Genomic DNA, 13795 nt, shown 5'->3' on the forward strand with positions numbered 1-13795 from the left:
TGCACATGAATATGCATGTGTGCTTGGGCTTGAACTCAAGGGCCTGGCACTCTTACTTGGCTTTTTCACTAAAGGCTAGTGTCCTGTCACTTGGGCCACAGCTCCACTTGCAACTTTTTTTCTGATTGACTGCAGATAAAACTCTCATGGACTTTCTTGCCCATGTTTGCTTTGAACAACTATCCTCAGATCTCAGCCTTGAGTAGCTAGAATTACAGGCATGAACCACTAGTGCCCAGCTCCTGTATATTTTTTAAAATGTTATATCTACTATTAAAACAGTTACCATGATCTGGCCAAGATTTCTTTTTTCTTTTTGCCAGTCCTGGGGCTTGAGCTCAGGTCCTGGGCACTGTCCCTGAGCTTCTTTTGCTCAAGGCTAGCACTCTACCACTTGAGCCTCAGCCTCGCCAAGATTTCTTAGTGGTAGGGTATACAGTTTGCCAGCCTTCACCAATGTTGCTCTGGTCCATTGACCCCACAAGCATCTACTTTAGCATCACCAGACCCTGACCAGTCCACAGGAGGGAGACGGCAGCCCACAGCAAGTGTCTATCTGACCTTCATCTACATCTACTTTCCATCCATCTCCACCAGGGCTCTGCATAGCTCCACCCACCCTGAGCTGACCAGGACTGCTTGGGACTGCTAGTGTGCTCTGTGGCCACCAGGGGGCAGGAAAATGCCAGACTGGATTCCTGGCTCCCTTGGGCGTGGAGGGGACTGGTGACTGTGTGCCAGGTATCCTGTCCCCTGGGGCTGGTAAAAGGGTAGCATTGATGTCTTTAGGTGCCCCTTAGTGGACTGCTGTAGGGATGGCATCCCTGGACTTGGGAGCACAGGGGCAACCATGCAGTAGGGACACTGTGATGGCCCCCAGGCTTCTTGCCCCCAGGGCTGTGAGGGAAGCAGGAGTGAGATGGGAAAAAAGTACAAGAAAGAATAAGGACCAAGCTGGGCGCTAGTGGCTCACTCTTGTCATCCTAGCTACTCAGGAGGCTGAGATCTGAGGATCACGGTTCAAAGCCAGCCCAGACAGGAAAGTCCATGAGACTCTGATCTCCCAATAAACAGCCAGAAAACTGGAAGTGGCGCTGTGTCTCAAGTGGAAGAGTGCTTGAAGAGCTTGAGCTGAAGAGCTGAGGGACAGTGCCCAGGCCCAGAGTTCAAGCCCAACAACCAACCAAAAAATAATACATATGGACTGGACCGAGTTCACTTTATTAATGTGGAGAGAACATTCCTAGCTAGAGCATATAGTCTGGGATTGTATAGTTTTTGTTAAATATCTTTTGGTAGATTAATTTGTCCTGTGGTCAGCACTCTGTGTGTGTGTGGGGGGGGGGGGGGAATTGGTTAATGGTTTCTTTTTTTTTCTTTTTTTTTTTGGTGGGGGGGGCCTGTCATGGGACCTGAACTCTGGGTCTGGGCACTGTCCCTCAGCTCTTCAGCTCAAGGCTAGCACTCTACCACTTGAGCCACAGAGCCACTTCTGGCTTTTTTCTTTTTGCTTATGTGGTACTGAGGAATCGAACCCACGGCCTCATACATGCAAGGCAAGTGCTCTACCACTGAGCCACCTTCCCAGCCCATGGGTAATGGTTTATTAAAATCATTTTATAGTTTATTAAAAAAAAAAAAAACTGCCGGTTGGTACCCTAACCACTCACGAGGCTGAGATCTGAGGATTATGGTTCAAAGCCAGCCTCAGCAGGAAAGTCCTTGAGACCCAAATAAGCCTCCAAAAAAGCTGGAAGTAGAACTGTGGCTCAAGTGGTATAGTGCCAACCTTGACTAAAAATGCTCAGAGAGGGCTGGGAAGTTGGCTCAGTGGTAGAGTGCTTGCCTTGCATGCCTGAGGCCCTGAGTTCGATTCCTTAGCACCACATAAGCAAAAAGAAAAAAGCTGGAAGTGGTGCTGTGGCTCAAGTGGTAGAGTGCTAGCCTTGAGCTGAAGAGCTGAGGGACAGCGCCCAGGCCCAGAGTTCAGGCCCCACAACCAGACCCAAAAAAAAAAACAACAACAAAAAAAAATGCTCAGAGAAGCACCCAGGTCTTTAGTAAATTGTGTCCTTTCTTGTATTGTGATTCTAACATACATACATATCAATTTCAGTAAAATGTTTACTTAATTGAAGTTTTATTTCTATTTTTATTGGCATACATTTATTGTGATATTTCCACACATATATTTTCTTCTCCATTCCACTGAACACAAAGTTTCAACAGGTTTCATCTTTGGTCAGTAGCTCATGCCTGTAATTCGAGCTACTTAGGAAAAGATGAGGTCTGGTGGATCACAGTTTTGAAGCCAGCCTAGGAAAAAAAGCCCACAAGACTCCATCTCAAATTAACCAGCAAAAATGCTGGGCGCTGGTGGCTCAAACGTGTAATCCTAGCTACTCAGGAGACTGAGATCTGAGGATCGAGGTTCAAAGCCAGCCAAGGCAGGAAATTCTTACCTCCAATAAACAACCAGAAAACGGAAATGGCCCTATAGCTCAAGTAGTAGAGCGCTAGCCTTGAGCTGAAGAGATGAGGGACAGCGCTCAGGCCAAGTTCAAGCCCCATGACCAACAACAACAACAAAAATCAGCAAGATAGTTCCCTGGCTAGAGCACCAACTGAGCCTAGAAAGCTAAGCAAGAGTGTGAGATACTGAGTTCATGCCCTGAAACCTACACACACACACACACACAGTTTTGACAGGCTTTATTCTTCGACACATAGAAATAAACTACACTAGCTGGGCGCTGGTGGCTCACACCTATAATCCTAGCTACTCAGGAGGCTGAGATCTGAGGATCACAGTTCAAGGCCGGCTGGGGCAGGAAAGTCCATGAGATTCTTGTCTCCAATTAGCTGCCAGAAAACCAGAAGTGTTGCTGTGGCTCAAGCGGTAGAGCACTTCCTTTGAACTGAAGAGCTGAGGAACAGGGCCCAGGCCTAGAGTTCAACCCCAATAACTGACAAAAGCTACACTAGCTGGGCGCCAGTGACTCATACCGTTAATCCTCAGGAGCCTGAGACCTGAGGGTCACAGTTCAAAGCCAACCCGGGCAGGAAAGTCCATGAGACTCTTATCTCCAATAAGCTACTCTGAAAACCAGAAGTGGTGCTGTGGCTCAAGTAATAGAGTGCTAGCCTTGACCTGAAGAGTGAAGGACAGCACCCAGACCCAGAGTTCAAGCCACACCACTAACAAAAAAAGAAGCTACATTAACCATATACATCTTCAGTTTCCTTTTCATTATCCCTCCTGCTCTTGCTGATAACCCACCTTTTATCAGGGTCACTACTATATTCTACTTATTTATTTACTTAGTCAGTCATGGGGCTTGAACTCTGGTCCTGAGCACTGTCCCTGAGCTCTTCAGCTCAAGGCAAGCGCTCTACCACTTGAGCCACAGCCCCACTTCCAGTTTTCTGGTGGTTAATTGGAGTTAGGAATCTCACAGACTTTCCTGCCCGGGCTGTCTTTGAACCATGATCCTTAGATCTCAGCCTCCTGAGTAGCTAGAATTACAGGCATGAGCCACTAATGCCTGGCTCTATATTCCTTATATGGAGACATCTATTAAGTATGTATAGATACAAACCCTGGAAGTTGTCATAGTTTCTAAAAATCCTTTCAGAAGTGCTCTCTGTGTTTCTCTGCTTTCCAATCATGTTGTTTAAATTAAGATGTCCTTGAGCTTTGTTTTTGCTTTGGGGTGTGTGGGGGGGGGGTGTGGGTGTGGGTGTGGGTGTGTGGTGTGTGTGTGTGTGTGTGCTGGCACACGACCACAAGAGCCACACTCTACTCCTGGCTTTTTTTGTTGTTGTTAATTGAAAGTAAGAGTCACTTAGATTTGTCTGGACTGGCTTCAAACTACAACCCTCAGATCTCAGTTTCCTGAGTAGCTAGGATTACAAGTGTGATCCATCAGCACCTGACCTGGTTTGTATTTTTAAAGATGAAACATCACATTCTTCCTCCTCAGTGTTATTTTCTTCCCCTAAAAACTACTTCCCCAAATTGATTTGAAGTCTCATTGCCTTCTGAAGCATCTGATACTCAGCTGTGATTTTTCTTCATTATTAATAAATCTTTTTTTTTGGGGGGGGGGGGCTTGAACTCTGGGCTTGGGCACTGTTCCTGTGCTCTTCAGCTCAAGGTGAGCACTCTACCACTTGAGCCACAGTGCCACTTCCAGTTTTCTAGTGGTTTATTGGAGAAGAGTCTCACAGACTTTCCTGCCTGGATTGGCTTTGAACTGCAATCCTCAGATCTCAGCCTCCCGAGTAGCTAGGATTACAGGTTTGAGCCACCAGTGCCCGACTTGTTAATATATCTCTTATGGATTACTTTATAGCAACCTAGAAAGGAAGGTTTGGGAAGCCAGAAGTGTGTGTGTCTGTATGCCTGTGTGCATGTGCTGAAAGACATTGGTGGAGGAAGGTTGCTTGCTCTGTTCTGCTGGTGTGCCCCAGAATGTGATAGAGCCTGTGGCTGGGGATCCAGATAATCTACTTATTATAAAAGAAAAATGATCTGGGCAAGCCTGTAATCCTAGCTACTCAAGAGGCTGAGATCTGAGGAGTTGGTTCAAAGCCAGCTGGGGCAGGAAAGTCTGTGAGACTCTTATCTCCAATAAACGACCAGAAAACCATAAGTGGCGCTGTGGCTCAAGTGGTAGAGCGCTAGCCTTGAGCTGAAGAGCTGAGGGACAGCACTCAGGCCCAGAGTTCAAGCCCCATGACTGACAGAAGGAGGAAGAGGAGGAGGAGGAGGAGGAAGAGGAGGAGGAGGAGGAGGAGGGAAAGAAAGAAAGAAAGAAAGGAAAAGAAAGAAAGAAAATGGGAACAGAAGTCTTTTTTTTTTTTTTTTTTGTCGATGGTGGGGCTTGAATTCTGGGCCTGGACACTGTCCCAGAACCTCTTTGTGCTCAAGGCTAGCACTCTACCAATCAAGCCACAGCTCCACTTCCAGATTTTTGAATGGTTAATTGTAGATGAGAATCTCACTGGGACTTTTCTGCCCAGGCTGGCTTTCAAACCATGATCTTTAGATCTCAGCCTCCTGAGTAGCTAGGATTACAGGCATGAGCCACCAGCATCTGGTTCAAACGTCTTTTTTTTTCTTTTTTTGTTTTGTTCTTGCACTGGGGCTTGATTGAACTCATAGCCTGAGCACTGTCTTTGAGCTTTTGTGTTCAAGGCTAGCATTCTATCACTTGAGTCACAGCTCTACTTCCAGCTCTTCATTGGTGGTTAATTGAAAATAAGACTACCAACGACTTTCCTGCCTGGGCTGGCTTCATATAACAATCCTCAGTACTCAGACTCCTAAGTAGCTAGAATTATAGGAATGAGCAAGCAGCTTTCAGGCTTTAGCCTGAAAGTCTCTTCGATGTTTGCTTTTCTGAGTATGGTTACAGCACTTGTAACTGGGTGCTGAGCTGGAGGTACAGTGCAGTGGCAGCATGCTTGCCCAGCATGTGCAATACTTAAAGGTAGACATCCTCTCACCACCACCACAACAGTGGATGGTTACATTTTCTATTCCAACCCATCTGGTTAAAGTAAGTTTCTAGCCGGAGGCTGGTAGCTCATGCCTGTCATCCTAGCTACTCAGGAGGCTGAGATTTTGAGGATCACGGTTCAAAGCCAGCTCAGGCAGGAAAGTCCAGAGACTCATCTCCAAAAAACCAGCAGAAAACTGGAAGTGGTGCTGTAGCTCAACATGGTAGAACCTTAGCCTTGAGCAAAAAGAGCACAGGAATAGTTTCCTGGTCCCAAGTTCAAACCCCACAAATGAAAAAAAAAAGTAGCTATATCACCTAATTTGACAGAGGAGGGAGCAGGCAGACAAGTGACTTGTGACTACATAGTGACTTGTGAGTCAGGATTTGTTCTCCAAGTTCCTTCCACTAGCAAACTCTACCTTTCACTGTATGGTCATCCCCCATGGCTTTGGCACGGTACCAGGTACCTCCTGGTTGAGACAAACCAGTACAGCACACCCACAAAGCTGGGTACAAGTGCATTTTCTGCTCTCTCTTTAACTAAATACAATTAAAGCCTCCCAGTATCGCTTTCCTCACTAAGGCTAAGTCTGAAGAAATTGCACATTGGTCTCCAGACCTCTACTTCCCTGTCCATCCTAGGCCTTACAGGTTGACACAGCGCAGATCCCAGGAGGCTCACACATAATGAAACCCAAAGAGAAAGAGAAGTTAGGGATTGGGGACTTAGCTCAGTGGAAGCACACTTGACTAGCAAGTGCAAGGCTCTGAGTTCAATCCCCAGCACTGAAAAAGCAAAAGTTGGGTAGCCACTGGCTCACACCTGTCATCCTAGCTATTCAGGAAGTTGAAATCTGAGAATCGGAGTTCAAAGCCAGCCTGAGCATCTTGTCTAATGAACCATCAAAACTAAACAAAAAGAACAACAACAGCAACAAAATCGGCTTGAAGTAGAGCTGTGGTTCAACTGATAGAGTGCTAGCCTTGAGTAAAAGAGCTTGGGGACAGTGCCCAGGCCCTGAATTCAAGTCCCAGGACCAGTACAGGAAGATGAAACAAACAAAAGTTACATTATAAATTACTGTGGAAGGGCTGGGAATGTGGCTTTGTGGTGAAGTGTTTGCCTAACACTCATGAAGCCCTAGGTTCAATTCCTCCAGTACCATATAAACAGAAAAAGCCGAAAGTGGCTCTGTGGCTCAAATGGTAGAGTGCTAGCCTTGAGCAAAAGAAGCCCAGGGACAGCGTCCAGGCCAAGTTCAAGCCCCAGGACTGGCTAAATAAGTAAATAAATAAATGATTGTGGAGACTTCTGTGTCTTGTGGAAACGGGTAGAAATTTGGTTTTGAATTTCCCAACTAACAGAAAAGTTATATTCATGGCCGGGAATAGTGTGGCTATGTCTATAATCTAAGCACTCTAGAGATTGAGGCAGGAAGACAGAGGGTTCAAACCTAGCCTGGCCTATAAAGTGAACCCTGTGCAACTGACACACAGAAAAGAGCAACAAGGCTGGGTACTGGTGGCTCATGACTATAATCCTAGCTACTTAGGAGACTGAGATCTGAGGACTGCAGTTTGAAGCCAGCTGGGGCAGAAAAGTCCGTGAAACTCTTAATTCCAAGTACCTACTCAGAAAAAGCCAGAAGTGGTGGTGCTGTGGCTCAGGTGGTAGAGAGCTAGCCTTTGAACACGAAGAGGCTCAGGGATAGCACCCAGGCCCTGAGTTCAAGCCCCGGGACTGGTTAAAAAAAAGAAAGAGCAACACGGCAAATGTAAAATAAATGGTACAAACTATATCTTTGTTATACAAGGAGTCAAACATTCTAAGTAACCTGAAGTTTATTCTAATAGTAGTTTAAGAACTAACGTTTACAAATTTTTAGTAAAAATACATACAGACTTTGATAGATAGGAATAAAAAGATGAACACTTCAAAACTAAAGGCTACTTTTCCATATGAGTATACCAGGGATGTTGGATTGGGAGGGGGGAGTAACAGTATTGGAGCTTGAACCTAGGACCTCTTGCTTGCTGGTGCTCTACTACAGAACTAGACTTCCAGCCCCCAGTGGGTTGGGGGTTGGAACAATCTTGCCCCTAGAGGTGGTTAGAAATGCCCGAGGGCTTGTGGAATTAAACATGATGAGCCATCGCTTGGATGAACTAGGAAAAGACTCAGATCCACAATGGTAAGCCTTGCATTTGGGTCATGTCTCCACTGGGTATAATTGCCAGCTTTGAATAAGAATTCGCTGTGACACACTTCTGACAAAATTACTGGCATGAGGGTTAAAAGAACTCAAAGTAAAACCTGAAATGTTACATCTATGGGAAATCATAGCGTAAACCCTGGAAGTTAAGCAGAGGTAATTAATTTCTGAGTAAGATTCCAATTGCCCGGAAGACAAAAACAAGAATTAATAAAGTAGGACTTCACAAAGTTTCTATATAACCAAAGAAACAATTACCAGAACCAAAAGACAATACACCAATTGAGAGAAAAATCATCACTAGCTATTCAACAAATAGAGGATTAATATCCAGAATATGCCAAGAACTAAAGAAAAAAAAACCAACTGGGCACCAGTGGCTCATGCCTGTAATCCTAGCTACTCAGGAGGCTGAGATCTGAGAATCTCGGTTCGAAACCAGCCTGGGCAGGAAAGTCTGTGAGACTTATCTCCAATAAACCACTAGAAAAACCAGAAGTGGTGCTGTGGCTCAAGGGTAGAGTGCTCGCCTTGAGCTGAAGAGTGCAGAGACAGAGCCCAAGCCCAGAGTTCAAATCCCACGACCAACCAAAAAAAAAAAAAAATGAAAAGAAAAACAGCAAGAGAACAAATAATCCAATTTATAAGTGAGAAAATGAGCTGAACAGTTGTCAGAAGAAGGGCTGGGAATGTGGCAGAGTGCTTGCCTAGCATGCATGAAGCCCTGGGTTCCATTCCTTAGTACCACATAAACAGAAAAAAAAATGGAAGTGGTTCTGTGGCTCAAGTGATAGAGTGTTAGCCGTGAGCAAAAGAAGCTAGGGGGGTCTGGGAAGGTGGCTAGTGGTAGAGTACTTGCCTTGCATGCATAAGGCCCTGGGTTCGATTCCTCAGCACCACATAAGCAGAAAAAGGTTGAGGTGGAGCTGTGGCTCAAGGGTAGAGCGTTAGCCTTGAGCTGAAGAGTGCAGGGAAAGTGCCCAGGCCCAGAGTTCAAGCCCCACAGGAAGAAGAAGAAGAGGAAGAGGAAGAGGAAGAGGAAGAGGAAGAGGAAGAAGAAGAAGAAGAAGAAGAAGAAGAAGAAGAAGAAGAAGAAGAAGAAGAAGAAGAAGAAGAAGAAGAAGAAGAAGAAGAAGAAGAAGAAGCAGCAGCAGCAGCAGCAGCGGGGAGGGGAGGGGGAGGGGGAGGGAGAGGGGGAGGGGAGGGGAGAGGGAGGGGAGGGGGAGGGGAGGGGGAAGGGGAAGGGGAAGAAGAAGAAGAAGAAGGAGAAGGAGAAGGAGCAGCTAGGGACAGTGCCCACACCCTCAGTTCAAACCCTAGGACTGGCAAAGGAAAAAAAAAGTTTTGAGAAGAAGAAATAAAAAAGGCTAAGAGATACATGAAGAAAAGATCAACATTGTTGTTGTTGTTGTTGGTCATGGGGCCTGAACTCTGGGCCTGGGCGCTGTCCCTGAGCTCTTCAGCTCAAGGGGAGCTCTCTACCACTTGAACTACAGCACCAGTTCTGATTTTCTGGTGGTTTATCGGAGATAAAAGTCTTGCTGACTTTCCTACCTGGCAGGCTTTGAACCGTGTTCCTTAGATCTCATCCTCCTGAGCAGCTAGGATTACAGGTGGGAGTCACTTGCGCCCATCTATGATCAACATTTTTAGTAAATAAAAATCAAAACCACATTGAGAGTCTACCTCCCCTGAGTTAGAATGGAAATTGTAAAGAAAGCAAAGAACTCACTACCTGACTTATGTAACTGTAACCCTCTGTATGTTCCCTTTACAATAAAATTTAAATAAAAGAAAAGAGAAAAAATGGGACCGAGAATGTAACTTAGTGGTAGAGTGCTTGCCGAACATGCATGAAGCCCTGGGTTCAATTCCTTAGTACCACATAAACAGAAAAAAAAAAAATGGAAGTGGTGCTGTGGCTCAAGTGGTAGAGTACTAACCTTAAACAAAAGAAACGCAGGGACAGTGCCCAGGCCCTGAGTTCAAGCTCCAGGACTGGCAGAAAAGAAAGAAAGAAAGAAAGAAAGAAAGAAAGAAAGAAAGAAAGAAAGAAAGAAAGAAAGAAAGAAAGAAAGAAAGAAAGAAAGAAAGAAAGAGAAAGAAAGAAAGAAAGAAATCTGCTGTCACACAATAAATGAGTGACCAAAAATGTGACATCTATACACAATGGAATTTTACACAGCCATTAGAAAGAATAAAATAATGTCATTCACAGGGAAATGGATGAAACTAGAACAAATAATGTAAGGTGAGATAAGCCAGGCTCAGAGAGACAAATGGTTTATGTTCTCTCTGGTATGTGGAAATTAGATCTAAAATACACTGATCAATTATACAGTATTCTAGATACACACAGTGAGACCAAAAGAAGATACACTTAGGAAACACAAAGGCACAATACCTAAGTGTCTCTTCATATTTATATAAAATAATATAGATAGATATATATATAGAAACAAAACCCAAGATAAGGAAATGAGGCCTCTCCTTTTTTCTTCCTTTTTTTAGTTTTAAGTTTTTGATGATTCTGTCTTCTTGTATTCAAGTGTTCATCTTCAGAAGAATGGGGAGGGAGGGTACAGAACTCAAGGGAAACGGTGAAAAGTGCAGCAGTGGAGCTCACTGGACACGGATGAAAGTGAACTCTTCAAGTTGTAGGTGGACATGCGAGGGAAGGACTGGGAAAGTGAGAACAGAAGACACTCTGCAAAAAGAACTGTACTCCTTACCTGACCCATGTAATTGTAATCCCGCCATACATCGCCTCTATAATAATAAAGTAAATTAATAATAAAAAGGAAAGATACCTGCATATCCATGTTTGTTACAGCATTGCTCAATACCCAAATCATGGAATTAAACAAAGTGTCCAATAGCACACGACTAGATAAAGGTGTGGAATGCACACACAGACATACAGACAGACAGGCAGACAGACAGATGGACAGACAGACAGACACACACACACACACACACACACACACACACACACACACACACACAATGATTCCATGGTGTAATATTCATTACACAGCCATAAAGGAAAATAAATCATGTCCTTTGCAGGAAAATGGATAGAATTGGGGAGGAGGAGGATGCTAAAAAAGAGGCTGAATGAGGATAGATATAATCAAAGTAGTTTGATTGCATATATGAAAATAGAATGATGAAACCTGTTGACATTGTTTTTTGTTGGTGGTGGTGGTGGTTGTGAGGCCTGGGCGCTGTCCCTCAGCTCTTCCTCTCAAGGCAAGTGCTCTACCACTTGAGCCACAGTGCCATTTCTGGTTTTCTGGTGGTTAGAGATAACAGTGTCACTGACTTTCTTGCCTGGGCTGGCTTTGAAGCATGATCCTCAGATCTTAGCCTCCTGAGTAGTAGGATTACAAGCATGAGCTACTGGTGCTCAGCAGAATTGTTTTAAGAGAACTGGGAATGTGGCTTAGTGGTAGAGTGCTTGCCTTGCATGCATAAAGCCCTAGCATGGAGCACTAGCCTTGAGCAAAAGAAGCTCAGGGACAGTGCCCAGTCCCAAAATCAAAGCCCCAGGACTGGCAGAAAGGAAGGAAGGAAGGAATTGTTTTAAGAAGGGAATGGGATAAGGGAGAGTGGCAGGGTGAGGTTGACAGCGATGCTTTGTATACATGTTTGTAAATATCATAATAAACCTTAGTAGGACTAATGTATGCTTTGTTTTGTTTTTTTTTGTCGGTCGTGGGGCTTGAACTCTGGGCCTGGGCGCTGTCCCTCAGCTCTTCAGCTCAAGGCTCTACCACTTGAGCTACAGCACCACTTCCGGTTTTCTGGTGGTTTATTGGAGATAGGAGTCTCACGGTCTCTCCTGCCCGGGCTGGCTTTGAACCGCGATCCTCAGATCTCAGCCTCCTGAGTAGCTAGGATTACAGGCGTGAGCCACCAGCACCCGGCAAGACTAATGTATGTTAATAAAAATAAAATAATTGACCTGAAGCTATAAAAAATTCATAGTCTAAGCCAGGCACCAGTGGCTCACATCTGTAAGCCTTGCTACTCAGGAGGATGAAATCTGAGGATCATGGTTCAAAGCCAGCCCAGGCAGGAAAGTCAGTGAGACTCTTATATTCAATTAACCACCTGAAAACTGGAAGTGACGCTGTGGCTTATAAGTGGTAGAGTGCTCACCTTGAGCTGAAGAGCTCATGGACAGTGCCCAAACCCAGAGTTCAAGCACCATGACCGACAAAAATAATTAAATAAAAATTCATAGTCTGCGGGCTAGGTACAACAGCTTATACCTATAATCCCAGCTACTCAGGAGACAGAGATTGGGAGAATCCAGGCAAAACAGTGAGATCCTATTTCAACCAATGAGCAGGGCATGGTGTATGCTCCTATACTTCCTGCTCTGTGGGAAGCATAGTGATGATCACTGCAAGACTCTCAACTCTGGGTTGAAACCAAAAAAGTCTTAACTACAAGAAAGTCAAGTGGGCTGGGAGCTGGTGGCTCACACCTGAATCCTAGCTACTCAAGAAGCTGAGATTTAAGGATTGAGTTTCAAAGCCAGCTTGGACAAGAAAGTCCATAAAGACTCTCTTTCTTTTTTGCCAGTCATGGGGCTTAGCTTGAACTCAGGAACTGAGTACTGTCCCTGAGCCTCTTTGTGCTCAAAGCTAGCACTCTACCACTAGAACCACTTTTCTGAATAGTTTACTAAAGATAAGAGTCTCATGGACTTTCTTTCCTGCCCAGATTGGCTTTGAACTGCAATCATCATGGCAGGGAAGGTGGCTCAGTGGTAGAGCGCTTGCCTTACATGAATTGCGATCCTCAGATCTCAGCTTCCTCAGTAGTTAGGATTACAGGTATGAGCCCCTGGTATCCAACCTTTGAGACTCTTACCTCCAATTAACCAGCAAAAAAAACTGGACTGGAGGCATGGCAAAATGGTAGAGCACCATTCACGAGAAAGCAAGAACAAGAGTTCAAGCCCAGTTCTGCTCTTCTTAAGCCAGCTAATTAAGGGGGGGAAAGGGGAGAAAGAATAATTCTGGCTAGTTAGGAGGCTGAGCAATCGAAGTTGGACACAGTTGGAAATCAGCATGAGCAGACAAACCTACTAGATTCTGTGTGTGTGTGTGTGTGTGTGTGTGTGTGTTGGTCATGGGCCTGGGCGCTGTCTCTCAGCTCTTCAGCTCAAGGCTAGTGCTCTACTACTTGAGCCACAGTGCCACTTCCGGTATTTATTAATCGATTGCGACTTGTAGATATTTATTTATTTATTCGTTTATTTAGTTTTGCCAATCGGTCCTGGGGTTGAACTTCAGGATCTGGGCACTGTTCCTGAGCTTCTTTTTGCTTAAAGCTAGCACTCTACCCCTTGAGCCACAGAGCCACTTCTGGCTTTTTCTGTGTATGTGGTACTGAGGAATCGAACCCATGGCTTCATGTATGCTAGGCAAGCGCTCTACCACTGAGCCACCTTTGCAACACACTTGCAGGTATTTAGATGCACGGCTTCTCAATTTCCGTGTTTTGCCCTCGGCCCTCCACAAGTGAGGGGCGGGTTGGGCCCCGAGCTCCCTTGGCCCTCAGCAGCCCAGCTTCCTTTCCGATGATGATCTAGACCTGAACCCACAGCTCGGTGATGAAGCAGGGCCCCTGTGCATGCGGGGCGCAGAGTAAATACAGTTAATGGGAGTTCCCTCACTTCTCCCGCGAAGCAAGGGGAGCGTCGGGGCAGTAGGGTGCTGCTTCTCTTCGGGATCCAGGGGTGAGAAAGCAGCTGAAGACACCTGAAGGATGCGGGATGGGAGGTGCAGATGGAGGGGAGGGATCCTCATGCACGGCTCCCTCTGCAGAAAACGCTCCCGCTCTGGGCAGTGCGCGTGAGCTGGGGTCGAGCTCGAGCTCCGCCGACAGCGCCACGCAGGTCGACGCGGCCCGAGGCGCACACGCGCGCGGGCCCGCGGCCACACCCGCACACACTCCACGCAAGCTGAGCATCCCCGGCTGCGGTTGCCATGGTGAGCCCGGAGCGCGTGAGCCCCGCCGCCCCGCCCTCGGCCCCGCCCCCGATCCCACCCCTTCGGC

The sequence above is a fragment of the Dipodomys spectabilis genome, unplaced genomic scaffold, assembly GCF_019054845.1.
Source record: "Dipodomys spectabilis isolate Male_0828 unplaced genomic scaffold, ASM1905484v1 ptg000219l, whole genome shotgun sequence".
Classification (NCBI taxonomy): Eukaryota; Metazoa; Chordata; class Mammalia; order Rodentia; family Heteromyidae; genus Dipodomys; species Dipodomys spectabilis.